A 9018-nucleotide genomic window follows, 5' to 3' on the forward strand; every position below is an offset into this window, starting at 1 on the left:
AGGGCCTTAGGGAGGTTTCGAGGGCCAAAAGTTTTGCTGTTGTCCTGTTTTGGGGGGTTTGTGTTTGTGTGTTTGTTTATTTTTCTTCTCAAATTTCAGGAAAACATATTTCTATTCTAAGAGAAAGGGAATGGAAACATTTCTAATTGGCTGTGAAAAATAAATCTGAGTAAAATTGTTTAACTCAGCCTATGTGTTTCATCTGCTAGTAAGTGACAACACCATTTTTATTTTATTCTGTATGATATAATGTAGTATTTTAAAAGGGTTGAAAAATAGTTTGGAATCAAAAGTTAAAACAGTCTATTTTAACCTCATTGAAAACTGTTCTAATTTTCTCCCTGTAAAAAAAAAATAAATATCAGAATTGACACATCTGTGAAACATTTACTTATGGCTGATTGGTATTTTCTGAGGAAAAAATGTTCCACTGAAAATTTCCGTCTGGTTTTAGGGCTTCCCAGTCTTTAATGTATTTAGACCCATCAATATCAAAGGGAAGCTTAGGAAATACTCTTGGTTTGTGTTATTTGCTAGGAACTGCTTGAGGGCAAGATGAAGGGCTCTGACTTGAAATCGTAGGTAGCTTTCGCGAGGATACGTATCTGCAGTCACGGTCTATAGCCTGGTATGATAATGGGAATTTCAGCAGCTGTGAATTAAGAGCACAGCCCATTAAATCTCATGTTCCTCAAGGGTAATAGCCCCTGGCAGAGGGGCTGGGTGATGAGACCTGTAGCTGCTTCAGCCATCTCACCTGAGTCTGTCTGTGATCATGAGCCAGAGCCTTTAGTTTCACAGCATTTTTATATGGCCTAACTCTTAGCCTAAAATCATGTGAGAAATCTGTGCAAGAGGAAGGATTTAAAACTAATCCTCCCTGGGTCCAAGGTTAATGTCCTTTCCCCTGGATTATCTTTCTTAGTAGCATCTCTATCCTCCCATCTGCTTAGTCATCTGCAAGGTAAGGTGAGGATGCTCGGGAGAGCTCTTCTCTAGTGAAAGGAATAAGCAAATTAAGGAGACAAATGCAGTTAATCTGTGCTTTCTCCCACATTCCTTGTGCTGTGTCCTGCTGTCACTGTGTGTTCTCCACTCTAGTCAGTGAGGGATTTGCATTGGACGTGCTACGGCCTTTGGGCACCTTTCCTGATCTAGATCTGCCAGTTAAAGGATTTGCTGTCCGCCGAACGTAACTGCATGTGCCATGGAGGTTTTCCATGACTTTGGGAAAAGTGAATTGCTGTCTTCATGTCACATACCCGTGACTGTGAAAAGTGAATTGCTGTCTTCATGTCACATAGTTGTCCTGGTTTAAACACACCGGTTTGAGCAATGTGAGTTGGAAGGGAAGTCAGCTTGTGACTTTCAAAATGTGCAAATCACCCCCCAAAAAAATTGTCTAAGACATTTTTATGGTATTTCAGCTGAAGTTCCATAAAAAGTGCAAAGAATAACACTCCTTTGCCCAAAAACAAAGTCCCAAACCAAACAAACCCATAATAAATAAATGCTTGCCAAGAGTCATAAAAATCTTAAACTGTGATTTAATATCCTGTCTCCCTTTTGTCTTAGTGGAAAAGGTCATATAGATGAAAGACATCTGCTGTTGTATCTTGAATTTCAGGACAAGATTAAGTCCTGTTCTTGGCTTTCTTTTGGTGGGGGGGGGGGCGGTGAGCAAATTGCCATGAATTCCTTCTTTTCAGTTGTTTTAATGTTTCAGTTCTTGAAGAGGATGACCAGGCCTGTAGCCAGTGATTTCAAATGCCAGGCTGCATCCCTTCTATTTTATTCTTCAGAGAGGGATGCATGCCTGTGTCAGCACTGGGTGAAAGACATCCAGATATGACAGAGCTCATCAGCGTGAGCGGGAGGTTCTGGCCAAAGCCAAGGCTTGGTGGCAACTTATGGTGAAACTTTGATCAAGTCAACCAACAAAGGATTTCTTCTTTATATCACAGAGGATGTCTATCTTAGTGAACTAAGTATAGCCATGTCAGGAGTGTTGAGCACTGGCACACAGTAGTCTGCACTGTTAGGACTTTTTGTGGTACAATTTTGGCCTACATCAGGTCCATGTAGGACTTAGGCACAACTCGGTGCAGGGACTGTTTGATACAGGCCAGGAACTGTTTCTAAAACCCCCTTACTTAGGTATCCTGGTTGTTGGGGCCTGCACGCAGAAAACATGAGACATTGCCTCATCCTGATGGGAGGCCTAGATGTCCTAGACACCAGATGGCTGGTTGGGCTGGTGGTGATAGTAGCGAGAGCTTCCTGCTTGCTGAAGGTGTGCAAGTATCCAGAAGAGAATTTAGGGTGGACCAGAGAGAGTGAGGGAAAAAGCCAGAGGAAACAGGACTTTACAGTCCGCTTCTAGAGGCATTTTCCTCAAATGAGGGAAGAGAAGAGCAAGAGGCTCCAGGCCCTTATTCATACAGTTGCTCTCAAGAGTTGGAAGGATGTGGAGGGGTAGCAGTTGAGCTTGCAACGGGTCAGAGACAAAGGTGGCATCAAAGGCTGGTGGATTTTGAGTCAACAAGAGTTTTGAGGTGAAAAGAGGACACACCTGGAAAATAGAAGCAAGTAGTTAATGCTTGACATGATAGAGATGGACAGAAGTGGGGAAGACAGAAAGACAGGAGATGGCAGGGTGAAAGTGAAGGAAAACAACTGGTCTGACTCACCCTTACTCTTCAATGTTCTTTCCATCTTCATGTTTTTATTAAATCTATTTGAAATGTAGTCAGCTCTGGACAACAGTGCATTTACAGTCTTTGATTTTTCCTGGCAACTTTTTATGGTTTTTCAGTAATACCATCCTCTTTTGAAAAATGGGTCTTCCTCAGAAAGCAGTTGCATTGATGAGTGGGAAAATTGTGACCCTCTGGAGCCACAGAAATGTGAAATCCTAGCCCTTGTTGAAAGCAAAGGCAGCGTCCCCAGCGACATCAATGGGCCCAGGATGCCACAGGGAGTGCTTTTGGCTGCTGGAAACTCTTTGGGGATGGAATCTGTGTTCATGCATTGCCTTGTACAAAGAAGCCCTGGATTTGTTGGCCTCCAGGCGTTGCAAAAAAGCAAATGTTAAAGAAGTTGTCCTGTGAGCAGTGGAAGTAATGAAACACTGGTGCCACTGGATTCTCTGGTGTCTGGTAAAGGATGAGTGTCAGCCTTTTTCTCAGTAGGTCCTTTTGCTCTCTCCGTCTGCTTGTTCTCCTCCTGGCAGTAGGAAGGTGGTGTGCAACTCCCTTGAGAAGTGACCAAGAGTCTGGATTAGATGGGGGGATCCTGTGAGCAGCACACACAGTGACACCCTGTGCTTTTTCTCTACAAGTCTGGGCTGCCTAAAATGCACGGAGTAAATAGACAATAAAGAATGCTTTTCCCTCTAGTGTCTAGGAGTCCTAGTTATCTTAGCTCTTCCGACAGTATCAACTGGAAAACTTTTCAAGTATAATGGCTCTGGTTTTATTTTGCTTTTTGCTAATTAAAGCTGTGCATTTAAACTGTCTGTGATAATTTCTTTTCCCAGTTGTACATGTGGAGTGTCTCGACAGGACTGTAAAAGTCATGCTAATTTATGTGAGGGCAAAATTCATCTTTAAGCTGGAAAAGCTTTTGCTATTTTTGTTTGCAAAATGCTTTCAGGTCCTTAAGTAGAGGGCACTGCTGAAAAGCCAAGGGATGTGTTGGTTTTATTATTTTTATTAATATATTTTAAAAGCAGCTCAGAAATATTTTACTTGATACCTGAAGCCAAGGCAGAAAAGCGCAAACCGCTTTGTCATTTATTAACATGGAAAATGTGAAACTAAGTAGGTGCACCTTCTACTTTTTTTCCCCTGACTTTGCTTCTGTACTTCTGGGAGATAAACATTTCTTTTTTAGTAATTGAGAACACTGCCTTTTTAGGCATAAAATACAAATAATTTGTATTTATTTTTACTGTCACTGTAAGCACTCTTCCACATCTCCCGCGTTATTCTCCCATGAAAAACTTCCATACCAGGAAGCCTTAGAAACCAGCACTTACTCCAGACACAATCTGCACTCATAATTTTGTGCAGAGGGGACTCCTCAGTTTGGATCTGTATCTCGCCCTCTCTCAGGGGGCCTGTTGAAGGGCTTGCTGGCATGTGTGGCTCTTGCTGAAATCTGCTGGAGCTGTCGGTGCTTGACATAGCTGGACTTGAGTCTAATATGGCTGAGAACTAGTTCTGCTCTTGACACACTAGTCAGGCTGTAGGGCAATCACTGCCTGCGTTTCAAGAGGATGAAATGTACAATAGTATGGTAAGGCTGAAAGTCTAGCCTTTCGCTTGAAAAAAAATAATAATCCTGTGTCTTCATGCTTATGAGCCACTTGTACGTTTACTGGGGTCAGGAGGAGCTATTAAATCCAATCATTCCATCAAAGGCAACCAGGACAATCCTGCTTCCACCTCCGATGCCTGATGCCCCGTGTCCCCCATTGCTGTGGGAGAGGCCGAGCGTGGGTCCATGCCCATCTGCAGATCTTTCCCATGACGACTGTTTTCAGCTGGGGCCCTGTTTTTGTTGTCATTTTAAAATGTAATTTAGAATGTTAACTTAAGCCAGCTGAAATTATTTCCTTTTTGCCCCCTTACTGGGGAGGTTTATAAATATCGAGTTACACAGGAAGCAAATTCTCTTGTTATCAGATTGTTCTGTAGTCACTTTTCTTTTCCTCAAAAGCATAATGGTGAGCTTTATCAGTGCTCAGTCATTTGTTTCCTATTAAACACAAGTGATTAAGATACTGTTTGGCTCACTGGGAAGAGTTACTGACCTGTTCTGTCTGTAAACGTAGCTTTAAATTAGGAGACACCTGAAACTGGTAGGAAGTGAGTATTAATTGGGTTCAAGTTCCATAAGCACAGATTGCAGTTTCCCAGTGGGATGTGGTAAATAGCTGTCACCAAAATAATATTAATTACATTATCTCCCAGAGCGGTCCCAAGAGGTGCTAAAATAGCACATGTGCCACTTGGGCTTAGATGCTTAGACACGAAGATCTGTGTTTGCTGCTGGGTTGCTTTGAGCTTGCTGCTTCGCGGGGGGAGCCGATTGAGACAAGGGGGCTTGGATTTTCTGTGTAATTGCTTGGGGGTTTGCTCTCGTGAGTTTAAAGTCAGAATACTATCTAAAGCAACAGCTGATTATTTTGTTTTCTTCCCTGACGCCCTGAAAGGAGTGATAATAACAATGCAAAATATGGATTTCATAAAACACCTGGACGGAAAGAGGCCAGGTGGGCTGGTACCTCTCTGCAGGTCAGACCACTCTCACACCAGGACCCACTCTGCAGCGTGTCAGGCAAACTGGGACTGCCTAAAAGCCCCTTAGCCCTTTAGGACCACGTTAAGTCTTCAGGGAGACTGTTAAGCCCCACAAACCCAGCAGCCTTCCTCCCCTGGGTATTGACGAGCGGCAGAAGCGAGAAGGAAGCAAATATAGAGGTCAATGACGGCTTGTCACTGACTTCTCCCTTGTTAATTGAAGCTCAGCAAGCCGGATTCACGCGGGATATAAGTACACCGGCCTTGGAGCTAGAATTGACTCTGACCTGATAATCAGACTTTTCCATCTGGGCTAGAAAAACATGAACCTGGTGGTTTGTTAGGGACATGCTGGCAGACACTTAAAGACAGCAATGCTAAAGGCACCATTATAATTAGCTCAGTCAGAGACTGAGCACATAGATTTACTTGAAAACCAGTGTGTCTGTTCCCTGGTCAACGTGACCTCTGTGGAAATACACTACTGAAAGAATATTTAGACTTTAGACACCTAATTCAATGTTACACATCCTTGTTGACAGTGTTACATATTACTGCTATTAATTACAGGTATCAGCATGTACCATACATAATGAGGGAAAGACGACATAAGAAGTCACTTTACAGATCTCAGAAACTGACTGGTAGGTTGATACTGTAGTATTTAAAATTCAGAAAGTGCTTGTTCCTTGTTTAGGCAGCTTAAATTAAACACCAGAGGGGTTCACGGATATTAGGGTGAACGGGAAAGATGTGCTCTTCAGTCTGTTTCACAACAGCTCAAAACTAACGTAACCACCTGAAAACAAAGGGAAGCTTTCATCCTTCTTACAACTCCACTTCAAAATCTGAATTGAAATGAGATTGAGCAACAGAAAGAAACTAAGTAGACCTTAACTGCGGCAGAAGTTGTTTCAATAGAAAACTGTTAGCCAGCTTCACAAAATGTCACTTAACTGGATAAAAATGGTCCTCTAGTATTTCCCAGTTTCGTTATTCCTCCCACGATGACACTTTCTGCTCAAAGATGCATTGCTGAACAGGAGTTATAAAGGACCATGAAAGAGGAACTCTTTCTGGGGAGGGAAAGTGCAAAGAAAAATTTTGCTTTCTGTAATAACTTTTGGTATTTATATTTTTTTGTTGTTGTTGCTCTTGATTTTTCTTCAAAACAGGAAGAAACAGGCTCCAACTTTTTTTTTTATGGTGCAACTCACACTCCCTCGATTTATTTTTTCTTTTACACTTGTTACATTCAAAGATCTGGATCTGATTTTATTTTAAGTATAAGAAAACAGTCTTTCTTTCCCAAGCGAGCAGGACAACCCGTGGCTGCTTGCCTGGGCCCAGAAGGTTCTGTTTTGTGCCGGAGTCAGCAGCAGTTTCCTACAATGACTGCGTTTGACCCGCGCTGCTCTGACGGGCTGGGGCTGGCAACAATCTCAGCTCCAGCCATCAAAACATTCCTTTGTGGCCAAGTGCCCTTCTGCTTTCTCTGAAATATCTGGTGTCAGTTTTAACAAGAGGGGAAACAGACGTTCGTCACCATTAATTCGTCGGACAATTAAGCTAGTGATCTCTGACCTCCTGCCATTATTGGCTTTCAGAGCCAGGGTAAAGACCCCGCAGATATCTGTTCTCTGTCATTCCCCGAGAGCTGCCCTAGTATTTTATTTACTCAAAGGCTTAGCTTTTGCCCACCGCCAGCCAAATATATATGCTTCATAATAAAAATTGCTAATAAGCTGTCCCAGACAGCGACATTAATCTCCAAGCGAGGATAACAGAAAGCCAAGGGAACAGCTGGCTGTCAGGAAAGCATGTGAGTGGGAATTATACATTTATTTAGATTTATGTACGTATTAGAAGTATCTGTCCCTGGCTGCAGCTGCTTTTGGTGCGTTGGGCCAGCTTGGGCATCCGGCACCGCTCTGAACCAGAGTCAGGGCCTTCACACCAGGAGGTGTGGATGGTGTGGAATTGCTCTATGGTGGTGTTTTCTTCTTCCTTCATCTTCCAGGCTATGAAAGTACCTAGGTTTTGCTCTCTCCTGGAGTCCCTGGTGGTAGGATCGTTGTTAGTTGTGCCCTCATTCCGTGCGGTCCTGGGGGGTCGTTGGCCCAAATCAAGACCTTGTTTTAATTCTGGCCCTGGGGCTGCGGGTGTAGGGGGGGAAGGAATGGAAGTGCAGGAATTTATGAGCAATAAGGAAATAGTTAATCCATCCCTGGCACGAAGCTGCTGTTTGGTGTTTGTTAAGATGGTGCTCACCTCCGCCAGCTCTCGGGGTGGGTGGGAGAGGCGAGAGAGGAGCGGGCCAGCTGCTTGCATCATCTGACGCTTACGCCATGCAGCCTTCGAGCCTTGTTTTTCAACCGCTGCTTTTGAAGCACTTCATTAGCTCATCGGAGGAACCCTCTGCCTTTTGCTTTGCGGCAACTTTCCTCTTTTTTTTTTTTATTTTCTCTTTTTTTTTTAATTTCTGCTTTCCTTGTTGGGTCCTTCAAGTGGTAGCTATAGTAACACCGGGGAACGAGTGGCTGTAGTCCACCGCTGCGTCCCACTCCCCTCAGGAAAGCGCCGCTGGGCTTTCACAGGCCTGCAGTGGCCTGGCACCCTCTCCTAACGGGGTTTCTCCAAACAACAGGGACAGCCTTAGCCTGGGAGCCGGCTCCATCCTGCTTGCTATTTGCAGCTGCAACCCGCAATATATTGTGGCAGGAGGAATGAGTCACCGGCAGAGCAATCTGTTACATCAGATAATCACCGATTACCTCCATTAACCTGGATCCCTTCTGTAACCTTTTACAATAATGATCCCAAATGCTGACGCATGCAATTGTGTTACCATCATGTCTTGGGCTGTCAGTGATTTTTGAGGACAATGTTTTCTGTGGTTTCGGGGGTGGTTTAGCAGGGTGTGACAGCGAGAGCCGAAGAAAAGAGCTGTTGGTATGTTGTTGCTGGACAAGATGATGGGGTGAAAACCAGGCTTTGTAGCTAAGGGGGAGAATTTAGATAAAATGCAGAGTCAAGCCTCTTTGCTTGTTTTTGCCCCCATTGTTTCCCTCCCCCTGTGATCTTAACCCTTCCATCCTCCTGGCACCAGTCACACCGCTTTCCTGATCTCAAGCAGAAAGTAGCCCAATCCTTTTACAATGTTGTACTTCTCTTCCTGGCTGACTTAGGGCTGAAGTGTCACAGAAGAGTTGTTCCTCTAAAAGAGTTGTGGCAGTGTAGCTCATACACATGTTTTCAGGAAGTTCCCAGCCTAGTTTTCACAATTTTTGACTGAAAAGTGTTGAGAGAGAAGGGTGAATCGAGCCAGGCATCATTGATGGATACTTCTTATGGCTGTTGGGATATCTTCTTGCACCATAAGACCAATGTAATGGTCCTCTAGACCACTGCAAAAATACAGAAACACACAAGATAAATATGTACTGAGCACCTGAGGGCACTTCCTCCATGCCCTCCTTATTCAAGTATCCACATCAGCATCTTTGCTGGGCCAGGCTCTCTGGTGGGATTGAATGTGGGAGGAGAGACTGTGGTAATGCAGCCATTTGACAGCGTATTTGTAGGTGCAGGCAGCACAAAGGGGCTGCAGAGTCACTTTGATTCAGGCTCTGTGTAGCTGACACCTGTGTCCCGTCTCTAAACATTTGAGATTTGCCCATCTGCCTGCCAGAGAGCAGGACTGAGGACTCAG

The sequence above is a fragment of the Calidris pugnax genome, unplaced genomic scaffold (genome assembly GCF_001431845.1).
Source record: "Calidris pugnax isolate Ruff unplaced genomic scaffold, ASM143184v1 scaffold89, whole genome shotgun sequence".
Classification (NCBI taxonomy): domain Eukaryota; kingdom Metazoa; phylum Chordata; class Aves; order Charadriiformes; family Scolopacidae; genus Calidris; species Calidris pugnax.